This window comes from Eptatretus burgeri, chromosome 10 (assembly GCF_056783735.1).
Source record: "Eptatretus burgeri isolate ZD-2024b chromosome 10, Ebu_testis_v1, whole genome shotgun sequence".
In the NCBI taxonomy this organism is placed as follows: domain Eukaryota; kingdom Metazoa; phylum Chordata; class Myxini; order Myxiniformes; family Myxinidae; genus Eptatretus; species Eptatretus burgeri.
In genome coordinates this window covers 71,775,839-71,789,495 of record NC_140970.1, presented here as the reverse complement: position 1 = coordinate 71,789,495, position 13,657 = coordinate 71,775,839, and the positions used below count along the sequence as shown (strand labels likewise).

The 13,657-nt window shown below is 43.1% G+C and overlaps 1 long non-coding RNA gene across 1 annotated transcript; it reads left to right on the top strand.

Annotated features, from left to right (window-relative positions):
* Positions 1-290: 290 nt before the first annotated feature.
* On the top strand, positions 291-4,138 carry LOC147018850 (uncharacterized). Its single transcript, XR_015062555.1, has 2 exons — positions 291-3,737; positions 3,981-4,138. It is a non-coding gene; the product is annotated as an uncharacterized LOC147018850 (long non-coding RNA).
* The last annotated feature ends 9,519 nt before the right edge of the window (positions 4,139-13,657 follow it).

Here is a 13,657-nt window from a genome sequence, read left to right as displayed (position 1 = left end):
AGGTGAATTGCGCACACCAAATCTGGAGGAAGGACCATGATGACCGATTCTGCACGTGTTGTTAATTCAGTGATGGGAAAATGTCATTGAGAGAGTGTGTGTGTGTGTGTGTGTGTGTGTGTGTGTGTGTGTGTGTGTGTGTGTGTGTGTGTGTGTGTGTGTGTGTGTGTGTGTGTGTGTGTGTGTGTGTGTGTGTGTAAACTGGATGGGGAATTGAATACTTAAAACCACTTCATCAGACAGTTTGTCAAATGGGATCTCAACTGGACCAACGTCAAGTTTTGCTCATGGTCCGATAAACTCTGTATGCTGTTTTGGCTTTGAACACTGTACGTGATAAATGGATGGTCTCCACGGAGCATCATTTTGATTTCAAATTGAAATTCAGTTCTGTTTCCACTTTGCATGTTTCGTAAGGCTGATCGACGTTACGGGTTCGTTTTAACGTCAGTTTCAATTCTGGTTTCATTGTTGGGGTCATTAAGCATGTTTTATGCTTGACTTTCGTAAATCTGGGAAAAAAACTTATTTTTATGGGGTTTTGCGAGTCACATGACGTGCCATAGGATTTAACAGGCGCGCCGAAAGCACGAAATCGTCCCGTCGAAGGACAGCTTATCGTGAGGGTTTACGAAATGGATCAGCACATTTTACAAGATGGGGACGCCCTTCATAGGATTCTGTAAAATTCCGATTTAAAACGAACGTATTTGAGATGTCGTCAAATATTTGTTCCGTGAGTTTGATGGTAAAAACCAACGCGCTGATAAGACGTATTGCTCATGTGAGTGCGTGATGACGTAATCACGCATGGGCCCAGCGCGCTTTGTCAAACTTGAAAGTGCAATTAACACCCTGCTGTGAATGTGCCTGCTTGTCGGAGCAATGTACAAGAATTTCTCGAGGCGGCTGATTTTGAATATGGTGGACAAACTAGATTTTAAAGAGATAGCTTTGTGGTAAAATTAATTAATAAGGACATTGACGTTTCAAAGGATCGCTCGATTTTGTGTTTCGAGGCGAGTGCACGCGCTATCGGAACATGGAAGCGACAATGCTTTGAAACAAGGCTGTAATATATATATATATGTTTGTTCCGGTTGTTGTTGTTGTTGTTGTTGTTGTTGTTGTTGTTGTTGTTGTTGTTGTTGTTGTTGTTGTTGTTGTTGATTGGGCTTCGTGACCGGAAGAGGAAAAGAAAAAAAAAAGAGACGCGGAAGAGGCGCAGGACCGAGGGATTTAGGATGGATGGTGTTGTGGTAATGAAGTGCCGTACTGTGATTAGCGGCAACGGAGATTGGGCGGATGTGGCAGCACTGTGTATGGGGGTCGGTGGCTGGTGATGACTCGTATGCCGCGTGCTCCGTGGAGGGTCGTGCTGGAACAGTAATGGTATGTAGTATACTGTATTAGGAATGGTGTACTCTGAGGAATGTAATTGGGATTAGAGTATGGAGTTTGCCTTCAGTATTATGTGTACAAGTTATTGTATTTTGTTATTCTTACCCTATGTATATTTATGTTGTTGCAGATATGCGTATGGGTTTTGTGAGAATAAAGCCGATCGAAAAGGTTTATTGTTGATTACTACAACAGATGGAAAGGAGGATTTAAATGCTTTGAACAAGGAACGGATTTTATTTAAAGTGGGTTTATCTTTTAGCCGCGTCTCGCGTAGTAAACGCCGGCTCTAAGAGTTCCGCGTTGTTCTTATTATTATTCTGGTGAAGACAAAACCTTTAGGACGTGGCTCTTGGACACATTTGTCCTAGTTTACATGTCAGACATCCAAGAACAAGGACGTTTGGTAGGCTACGCACTTATGATGATGCGGTGTTTTTGGGGAAAATTACGGGCGGGGCTTGTGCTGTTTGAACACGCAGCCATCGTGGGCCTTGACGAGGGAGCGTTTCGATTCTCTGCCTGTCAGGGTCGAGATGTTTGTTTGGAAGCGGACAGAAAAGCATGTCTGTTGTCTTTATATGAGCCTCTATCTGTCAGGATAAATTCATTGGATTTGGGAAGTATAAGCGGAATTAAAGGGATGTAGAGGAATGGTTGCTGAGCAACGACATCGATCTGGAAGGAATGGAATTGGCTTTGCACTGCACTCACTGTTGACTACGATGAAACAGGGCAGGATTATGAATACGTGGCCAAAGCACATAGAGATTACACCGTCAAACGCTCTCTGATGACAACCAACCGATGGATCGGGAAGGAAGGAGCGGCGGTGGAGGTGAAACAAGCCGCCAGAGAGCGCGAACTAATGAAGCACAGAGAAGGACTAACACCGTACATCTCAATGGCAGTTAGTAACGGACATAGTGCAGGGGAGTTAGGAAGAATGGTGAACAGATTGAGATGCGCCCCTGAACCACAAGATGGAGCAACGAACACCAGAACACTTTACTGGCCGTCAGACAAGGAGATGGATGGAAGGTATGCTTGCCTGATCAAAATCCACAGTAGTGTACAGTAAGGTCTCTGGCCTTCACGTCCACTCACCATGCACCCAGAGCAACTTCCAGTCCTGCAAGCTCTAGTTATGGTGGGAGCCTCGTACGGAGGTATCATTTAAAAATAATCTTTTACACAAATACTTGTCATTATGTTGCAGTTGACTGCAGTGTTCAGTGCAGTGGCATGCTGTAAACTTTGTAGTAATGGAGACAGTGACAGAACCTTTGACGACACAACATGCAACTCCTGGTACTGACACTACTCCTTTGTGGGGGGACCTATCACTAGGCAACACACTAACACACTCAAGCCAAAGAAACCGTATACACCTCCGTGGCAAAGGGGGACACGGAAATGAACCAGTACCAACCCCACAGCGACATAGGAGGGGAGCGGCTGGAGAAAGAATGGAAGCAGGTGAATACGGAAGGTTGGGGAAAACATACAACCAAGAACTAGATAAGGTAAAGATATTTTCAAAGGAACCTGGCAAGACCGCACCACTCATTTCCAGAGCCCTGTCACCCATCCAGCCACAGCAGCTCATAGAACTGTCTTGCATCCAAGCCGAGGAAACTTATGATTTGATAGAACGAAACGAGGAAATAAAATCAATTAGATGGTCTTATGCTATGACAAAACCTGTTGGGAGGGACGTCAGAAAATGCAGAAAAGACAGAAGTGGCTTGGCAGAACAAAACGCAAGACAAAACCCAGTGGGGGCACTTTGCACAAATAGGATTCATATGGGGTCAACACGCATCTCTAATTACCCAAGTTCCATGGGCCCCGAAAGAACCCTTTTGGAGTATAGTTGTGAAATCTTGTGAAAATACAGTAACCTCCCGGAGAAGAACACATTTCACTTATAGGTGTTTTCACCTATAAGGCTTGAAGCTCTCACGAGCGATCGAGTGGAACGCAAGGAGGGTTACGCAGGGTGGAGATCTATATTTCATGACTGGGGAGACTGGTTACTGTGCCTGGTAGGGGCAGCAATCCTAATCATCATGGGAATCATTTTGGAGTATTTCTGATCAAACGTCTCATTTCCATTTGTCTAAAGAAATGCTGTGAAGCCTCACCCCTCACCCAGGCCATCATAATAATTAACAGCGAACTCATGGAGGAAGACCCCGAGGACCTCTGTATGGGGCCACAACCAGACCCGACCCCCACCAGCTGAGGAGCCAACAAGGTGTTCTGGCGGAGGGCGCCCTGGGGAAGACTCTTCCAGGTATTACTGATGACTCAACGAACTTTCAAGTGAAAAGGTAAGCCAAACATGGACTCACGCATCTCACTACACACGAAGATACAGGAAGTTGTAACAAGAAAGAAAGGAAATCTACAAGTAAAATGCTGATGGAGGTTTATGATAGATGTGGCAGTGTTTTGACTAGCATATGCATAATCGTGGAAAATGGACAATACCAGATAGTGAAGGCATGTATGGAAAATACTTGTATGACCCTTATATGTAAATATGCATCTCATGAGACTCTTTTGTCTTCTAGCGCAAGTTGAGAAAGGAGCTTACACCATGCCTTGAGCGCTCACAGTGCTGCTCACCCATTATTACATTTGCATATTGTAAATATTATTGTTGTAATTAGTGTTGAGTATAATTGCCTAAATAATAATGTTGCTGTTAATATTGTATAGACTTGTAGTGCCTTTAATATTGTGTGGACTTAACATCAAATTTGTATATGACAACTTAATGGGAGACTTGTGGCAGTGGGCAAGATAAAAGGCAACAGCAAGCTAACCTGAACCACCGGCAGTTGGGGACTTCTCATTTGGGGAATGTTGATGGCTATCCACGGCATTTGCAAATCCCGTTTGGCAGGCACGGGGGCCTAGGGGTGGCTGCTACAGGAACCAAATAGGGGTCCACTCGGTTGGTGAGTATCAGGTGTGGCTGGGTATGGTCAAAATATGACCAAGGAGGGAAACTGTTATGATGATATGCTAGGTGGTCATATTTTGGACCATTAGCTGTGTGTTAATCAGCTGTCGGGATTCTAACCTTGCTTGTAATTGTGTATTATTCAAACCTTGCTTTAAAATGTTGCTTTAAATGTATCATGCTGTTTTCACTATGTCTTTGATAACTCTTTATGGCTCTGCAGCTGCACAACAGCATGTCCTTGGGAAAACTGTGTATGCTGATATCCCACACATTCCTGTTCTTAGTCATCACCAGAGTTTCGCCTTTGCTATCAGCAGGTGCCAGTGTAGGGGTGTAGGAGTCTTAGAAAGTTATTAGTTTGCAAGATGAACTGTTGGGTTGCGAATCTGAGGATTGACTGATCCAACTTCCCTGAGGGCCCCTAGGGAGGGGGGAAAGAAGCCCACTGCCGCATTTATTTCTTTATTTCTTTATCCCTTAAGCACACACTTGTAGTCCACACCCATTTCTGCTTTTGTGTGATTATATATACAACTGTTTTGAAGTAAGAATCTCAATGTGATTCAGGGGAGCCTGACTGAAGGGTCAACTGAGTCACATTCCGCATGCGTGTGGTCTTCGGAAATAAAACGTGTAATTCGAGGATCCTCATCTGACTCTGTCATCTTACTCGGCCGAGTGGAGAGTCATAACAGATCAGACTTCAGGTGTACCAAGGATGGGCTTTGTGTGATGGAGGGTGCCCAGTCAGTGACTGGATTTGGAGGCCAAGTTTGAAATAAATGTGGTTTGCCCAAGAAAGATCATGGCCGATAGTGAGACCCAGGAGTTTGAATGACTGAACTTCAAGAGGATTGCGAAGTAAGTCGATAGGAGGGTTTGCCAGAAGGTCCTTTTGGAGAGAGAGAGAGAGAGAGAGAGAGAGAGAGAGAGAGAGAGAGAGAGAGAGAGAGAGAGAGAGAGAGAGAGAGAGAGACAGAGAGAGAGAGAGAGAGAGAGAGAGAGAGAGAGAGAGAGAGAAATATATATATATATATATATATATATATATATATATATATATATATATATATATATATATATATATATATTTATTTATTTGTCAGTATGGAAAGACATATTCCAAATGTTTAAACATATTGTGATTTTGGCAAGGTCTGAAGAGAGTGAAGAGACTGCAGCCTGCCTGTCTGAAGGATGAGGGATGTCACGGCAGAGGATGGAGTCATCAGCAAATAGATAAAGAGGATTTTCCAGAGCTTCGGAGAGATCATTGATGAAGATCAGGAATAGGACTGGGTCCAGAACACTGTGTTGGGACACTCCAGCCTTAACAGGGAGAGGAGATAAAAGGATTCCGTTAAGTGCGACACATTGGCTAAAAGAGTGGAAGAAGTCAGTAAGCCATGTGTGGAGTTGGCCTTGGATGCCATAGGCAGAGTTTGGAGAGTCAGACGAGATGCCAGACTGTATCAAAAGCATGACATATGTCCAGAGAGATGGCCCTGATCTCATTTCTGATATCGGGGGTCTCCATCCATTGTTAAGCAAGTAGAAGCAGCATGTCTAAGGTGGATTGACCTGGTCTGAAACCAAATTGGTGATCTGAGATGAAGTCGGTGGAGAAAAGGAAGGATTTCTTATATCAACTGCGATGATGGATTCCATAATCTTGCTCATGATTGGAAGTAAGCTGATAGGTCTGTTGTTTAGAGGATCTGTTTTTGCACCTTTCTATATAATGCAGTGATGTTGGCAGATTTCCAAGCAGATGGAAGAGGAGATGACCCAGCAGAAATAACAGGGTGAAAAGGGCAGAGATAGGATGTGAAAGTCCAGTAGAGCAGGTTTTTAGGACACGTGAGCTGATGCCATCCGGTCCAGTTCCAAAGTCATGGTTGAAGGTTGAAAGAACTTTCTCCACCTTTTCAGGTGCAAAAGATAGAGTCCAGAAGCAGTTGGGTATGACAGGGAAGGATAGTGCAAGATTGTGGACACCGGATTTGGAAACAAACACAGAATTGAGGTATTCTGCCTTCTCATGAGCGGAGTAGGCTGTGGTGCCATTTGAAGAGAGGGAAGGGATGGAAGTGGAGCACACTCCAGGGACAGACTTAACAAGGCGCTATCAGATTTTAGAGGAGAGAGACAAGTTTCTTCATGTACAGGAGAGAGACAAGACATGAAAGTTCATTCTTGAGGTTGCAAATATATTGGTTGGCTCTCTCGAGTGTGGACACACACTTTTTGCGGAATTTTTGGAATGCACTGAGATTGCCTTTGGTCGGATTTACCTTTCAGGAAGAGAAGGCAAGTTGTTTCAGAGCAATTGCATCACAACATGATCCAATGTACAGTGGATGGGAAGAATGGAAGGATAACTGAAGATGAGATGGGATGAATTTGTGCATGAGAGAGAGAGCAGACATTTAGCAGGGAAAGGCTTGATTGGACCAGCCCCCTTTGAACAGTCTGGGGAAGATGCCCGTTAAGACGGAATTTAGGTTTTTACCTCTGCGACAGAAGGAGAAGGATGTTATGTTTTCACCCATTTCTGTTGGGTAGTGGATCTCGTCGAAAAAAAAATTTTTCAAAAAAAAATTTTTGGGGGAAATTTGTTCTACCCTTATTATCACTTTTTCCATCGATATGTTGGGTAATCGATCTCATCGAAAAAAAAATGTTCAAATTTTTTTTTTTTTGAGATTTGTTTTACCCTTATTATCAGTATTTCCGTTGATATGTTTGTCTGTCTGGCTGTCCCTCTGTTCGGTCCAGTGCTCCGTTAATACAATGGCGATTTCGATGAAACTTGGTTGGTCGTTTCATTCCATGACCTAGTTGTGTGCAAATGAGAACCGTTGCTATGGACACCACTGTTGCCTAGCAACGGGACTTTGAAATTTTTGAAAAATCAAAAAATATATATTTTTTCGAAAATCAAAAATCGCGCCATGAGCGACTGTGGGCAGTACATTCAGCCATATTGTCAAAAAATTCCAGCCGGATCCTATGAAAACTGTTGGAGAAGATAGACTTTGATTGAACCCTGGTCGAAAACAATAAAAAAACGAAGTTCGTTATATCTCAGAGACTATGAGTCAGATATACATGAAACTGGTATGGTAGGTTCATGGTATGTCGTAGTTATGTGTGAGAAAGAACCGTTGCTATGGACCCCTCCGTTTCCTTGCAACGGCCGAAAAACCTCTAAATGTGGGGGTATTTTAACGAAAAAACAATCTGCAGCATTAACCCTTGAAGCTACAATCATGTATTTTCTTGTGCTTAATCCTCAGGTCATTCCCTATCAAACGGGCCCATCGTGTCAGGTTCTATTGGGTAGGCGACTACCCATGTCCGCCTACCGGCTTGTCTGTTTGTTGGGTAGTCGATCGAGTCGAAAAAAACAAATTCAATTTTTTTTTTTTTTTTGAGATTGGTTCTACCCTTATTAGCAGTATTTAAAATGGCAATTTCAGTTAATACAATGGCGATTTTGATGAAACTTGGTCGGTAGGTTCATACCATGACCTAGTTGTGTGCAAATGAGAACCGTTGCTATGGACACCACCGTTGCCTAGCAATGGGACTTTGAAATTTTTGAAAAATCATTAAAAAAAAATATTTTTTCGAAAATAAAAAATTGGACCACGAGTGACTGTAGGCAGTACATTCAGCCATATTGTCAAAAATTTCCAGCCGGATCCTATGAAAACTGTCGGAGAAGATAGACTTTGAATGAACCCTGGTCGAAAACAATTAAAAAACGAAGTTCGTTATATCTCAGAGACTATGAGTCAGATATACATGAAACTGGTATGGTAGGTTCATGGTATGTCCTAGTTATGTGTGAGAAAGAACCGTTGCTATGGGCCCCTCCGTTGCCTAGCAACGGCCGAAAAACCTCTAAATGTGGGGGTATTTTAACGAAAAAAAACAATCTGCAGCATTAACCCTTGAAGCTAGAATCATGAATTTTATTGTGCTTAATCCTCAGGTCATTCCCCATCGAACGGGCCCATCGCGTCAGGTTCTATTGAGTAGTCGACTACCCATGTCCGCCTACCGGCTTGTTTGTCTGTTTGTTTGTCTGTGTGCATGATAGCTAAAAAAGTTGTGGACAGATCCGTATGAAATTTTGTGGGCAGGTTGGGTGTGTGACAAGGACGAATTGATTCGATTTTGATGAAAATCCTGGATACGATAATTATTTATTTATTTTTAGTGATTCTTCACCATTGAGAGATAGGGCCAAAAATGATATAGTACTGTGTTGCATGATATTTAGAAAATGTATTGGGCCCGATATGTTCTCGTGGATCAGGCATTACATGGCGAAGGTATGCGCTCTACCGAGTGCCCTTCTAATTTGTAAATGTAATTTATGTTTGGCAGCGGCATTTTGTCCTCTCTTTAAGACGTGCCTTCTTCATCATCTATTAAAAACGTGCAAAATGACTGTTGTACTGCACTGCACTGTACTGCTCTGCATTTATCATTGAGTTGGGGATTGAACCCAGATCAGATACAGAATCTCTTTTTCTCCTTTTCTCTTTTCATCTCTTTTTCAGTCCTTTGCATAAATCGTCACTTATGTCAATTCAATGAACATATCGAAATGGAAAGATGCTAACTTGATATCCAATATGATGTGCGGAACTTCCTATCAACCAAGCTTTTTTTCCCCCATTTCAATAATGTTTCTATCAATGCATTTGAGTTCCTTACAAGGATCTTCAGTACAAGACGAGGCCATTAGGCCTATCTAACCTGTGGAATGGTTGCAACCTATGATTGATTGTCTGTGATTTTTCCTTTTATAATGATGAGCAACAGCAAGGAGGTATTACCATTTTTAAAGTCTAAAGAATATCTCAAAATCGTGCAGCGGCTAATCCAAAAATCATGCACTTTGGGATAAAAGCATGAAAATGAGCATATGTAGAAAACTGTAACCAATCCTGAACATTTTCAGATATTAATCCAAATCAGTTGCACTCCCTGGTGGCTGTGGGAAGGACGAATGTATAATTTGGCCTTGGTCTGGGAGATTGTGCATATATTTCTTAAATAAAACAAAGTTGTACACACACACACACACACACACACACACACACACACACACACACACACACACACACACACACACACACACACACACACACACACACACATCAGATGTTCGTTGTGGAAATCTTTGTGGAAGAGAAAACGTTTTTAAGCTTAATCACTTATTTAATTTGCATGATTATTATTATTATTACCTCTGCCACAAAAGGTGGACTGAGGTGATGTTTTTATCCCTGTTTGTCTGTCTGTGAGCAGGATATCTCAAAACGTAAAGGATGGATTCGGACGAAACTCGGTGGACAGGTTGGGTGTGTGATAAGGACGAATTGGTTCAGTTTTGGTGAAAATCCTAATCGGAATCCGCACACGAGAATTTTAAGTAATTCTTCACAATTGAGTAAAATTTATTTAAATAGGTTACACAAGATGGACCTCTTGACTTATATTTTAGGGTCTTCAAGTCCGTCCATTATTGAATTAAGGTATGTCGACGTATCGGGCAGATAGGGCTCATTAACCTTGGTAGGCATCTCATCAAGGAGAAAGAAACTCTGAATCCAAATCTGCCATGGCCTTGGGGTTCAAGTTTTAAAACCAAAGGCTAAGGGTTTAACCGGGGTAAAGGCAGCAATCCTTAAACGAAGTTTGCATTTGTTAACCTGTGGGCCACCCTTGGGCAAGGTGCACTTACTTCCGCATTTTAGCCTCCCAATCAGAGTTACGTGAAGCTATGGGTGAATGTGATAGATGGCCATGCAGGCAACTGGAACATATTGCCTGTAATGACTGCATGGTCTTGATGCTAGGGAGAGGATTCTCTTATGGAGAACAATGGCGAGGATCATTCGTCATGTGTAGACATTGCCTGGAAAAAGGCAATAGCAAAGTATTTCCTTACCTGCCAAGAAAACAATCATGATCATAATTCGAAGTGATAAAGCGACGGTGCCAAATGATGAGCTCCCCAGATTTGAAAGCACCCAAATGGTTACTGGAGAAGAGCAAAGTGTTTTGATGAGTAAGACTGGCCATTATGACAGCACTGGATTATACCCACAAGGAAATCCAGTTGCTGAGGTCGTCAGAACTGAAAATCGAATTCTGAGCTTCTCAATCGTTCACAAACTTGGGACATGGAATGTAAGGTCAATGAATGAGGTAAGGTTGGATGTAATAAAGAGAGAGATGGAGATGATAAGAACTGAAATTTTGGGGATAAGTGAACTGATGCAACGACTGAAAAAACTTTTTAAGAAGCCAAAAATACTTGGTAAAGGCCCTGTCACACCTTGACGTTTTAGCCAGCGTATGCCGACATATGAAAAATTTGTCTAAAACGCTGGCATACGTCGAATACGTAATGGGTAAGTTTGGTATACGTTAAGAGCACGCTGAAGCATGCTGGCATACGTCATAGTACGCCGAGCTCATCGACAAATTTTAACATGCTCAAAATTTTTGACGTATGCCAGCGTATGACTCACACATTCCGCATACGCTGGCCATAAGTTGGAGGCACGTTATGCGATCGTTGACACACATCGACACACGTTACTTGAAAGTTACTCATAAGTCGAAACACGTCGAGGTAATGTTTAGCGTACCCAAAACTTATTTCTAACCTATGAGTAACGTGCTTTGAACCTATGTGTAACGTATGTAGATGTATTTGACGTCTTCCGGACGACCACAGAACTTACTGAAGTGTTACTAACTTCCAGCTACCGTATAATGGCGTATTGGCAGCATTTAGGGGAATTGGTATATAAAAATGGGCTTCACAGGAGGAACCCGTCAGTGTTCCAGACTCCGTGTTTTTTTTTTTGTTTTTTTTCTTCGGCATGACGGTGATGTTGACACTTCGATTTCGAGTGCGGTTATGATTTAAATCGTTGAGCGGCAGCCTATTAATAGGCTACGCCACGTGATCGTCGGCGATACGCTGCCACGCTGTGCATTCGTTAGACTATCGTTGGGCATACGTTGTGAACGCCGACAACACGCTAAGCATTCGTTGGTATAAGTTATCTATATGTTATCGAAACGTTCCGTGTACATTACTAATACGTTATGCATACGTCCAACTCGTTAGGAATACGCCCAAAACTGAAAAAAAACATCAATAGTTCAGCGTACGCCAGCGTTTTACATACATTTTGATACATTGCCATACGCTGGCTAAAACGTCAAGGTGTGACAGGGCCCTTACATACTTGTGAGAAAAGGGTGTGCCTCTGTACAATGAAAGATTCAGAGAGCTTCCTGATCAACTCGTCCAAAAGGTTGATGACTTGCAGCCCGTACTACAAAAACTGCCGACTATATGGGCCCGTGAAAGGCCCAAGGTTCGTAGACGGGCACGTTCTTCCCAAACCTTCATGCTTCTTTACAACGATGGGAAGATCATATCTAGAGCTTGTTGATGCACTAGATCATCTAGATATGATTGATCATATCTAGAGCTTGCTTGTTGATGTTTAAAATGATGATATTTACAATTTATCATGTTTGGGAGGAGGGGGTAGAGGGTGGGAGTGGGAGTAGTATGAACTGTGAATACTCTTATAAATGTATATTTTTTTCTTTAGTTTTGGGGCCACAAGAGAAATTCTATTAGATTTTTGCATATATTGGTGAAAATAGAAGTGCGTGTGTGTGTGTGTGTGTGTGTGTGTGTGTGTGTGTGTGTGTGTGTGTGTGTGTGTGTGTGTGTGTGTGTGTGTTATATTGCTACCAACATTATCACCGCTAGCTAATTGTATTGTTACGGGTTCGCCTCTGGTGGTGGTCACAAGGGGAGTTCTCAGACCCACTTCCCGGCCAAAGCCAAATGACCCTAAAGCTAAATGACCACAGATAACTCCACGGTGCGATCGATTGCTCAGAAACCACAGACGCTATCTGAGATGCTTAATTTAGGTAGGGTCCAGAGTCCAAATCCCGCTTTACCTTCCCAGAAAACCAATCACCCGAGATAAGGACTATGCTTCTCAATGCTCCACTACTATTAATCAAATAGGCCAAGCGAGACCATAAGTGGGACATTGGCTATGGCTGACCACAACAAAATGGCAGGGCTTAACTCCCCATTACAATTCACACACTATGTTCCAACCAATAGAAGGTGACAATCGAGCAGTTTGGGAAATGGTTTACAGAATTTAACAAGGAGCACATATTTACAAGCAGTGTCACAGAAGAAAACTCTTTCCCCAAGCACAAAAGCCCAGTCTTATTCGGTCACTTATCACAATTCTACAACACAGGCACCTTAATCATTCCAGGGAAACGAGGTAAGGAAGAGGTACAGAGAGGAGAGAAAAGTTTGAGGCATAAGGTCGGCCTCTCACTCACCAGATGTAAGCCAGCGGGCTTATGTTTATCCCAACGGAAGAGAGTGGAGGGGAGAAGAAGAGGAAGGTATAAAGTGTAATACGAAGTGCAAGGAGAGGTGAAAATGGTGAATGCGTGTCGTGCTTCGAGGAAAACGTGAAGTGAGAGTCGGTAAGCCAGACTTGAAAAGAACAAGGGCTTTTCGTTGATGGTCTATGACGGCTATGTGTTTCAAGGGAATGAATTACATTAAAGGAAAGCTAGAGACAGATGGTGTAAATCAGTGTGTATGTGCCAACCCATCTGGGAGTTCTCCGCAGGCTGGCTCATTCCCTGCTCAGAACCTCGCTCGCTCACATGCTCCACCCATCCTACGGTCACCAGCTTGCTTGTCTTAGATCTCAGACGCACCGACAACTCCGATCTGCTCAAATCTCCAGACGTATAGAGCCCAAGTAGACGAGTGGCTTGGGGACTGAACAACCCCTTTAGTTTCCAAACACTGCCTTGGTGGTTTGGAGGTCTGTCTCACTGTCATTGGAATCTGCCAGAGCTGTCTCCTTATTGGCTTTCCCTGTATCTCGGTGCCGCTCATTGGTTGTGCCTGGCTCCTGCAACACTGCCATCAATCAGGGCGGGGGCATCGGTGGTTGGAGCCTTTGGTGGAGCTTCTCCCCCCCCCCCCCAACCCTGTGCGGGTCTCCATGGTCCTTTATGCTACTCTTTCGTGGATCGCTGGCTAATACCATTGATTTTGTAATGTTGGTTTTGTAATGCTGAATGTTGTAAAGCATGTATGGATGTGCTCCCTTTCCTCTGAAAGTGGTTAGGGTAGCAGCTTGGTATCCAAAAGGTCCTGAGTTCAAGCCCCAT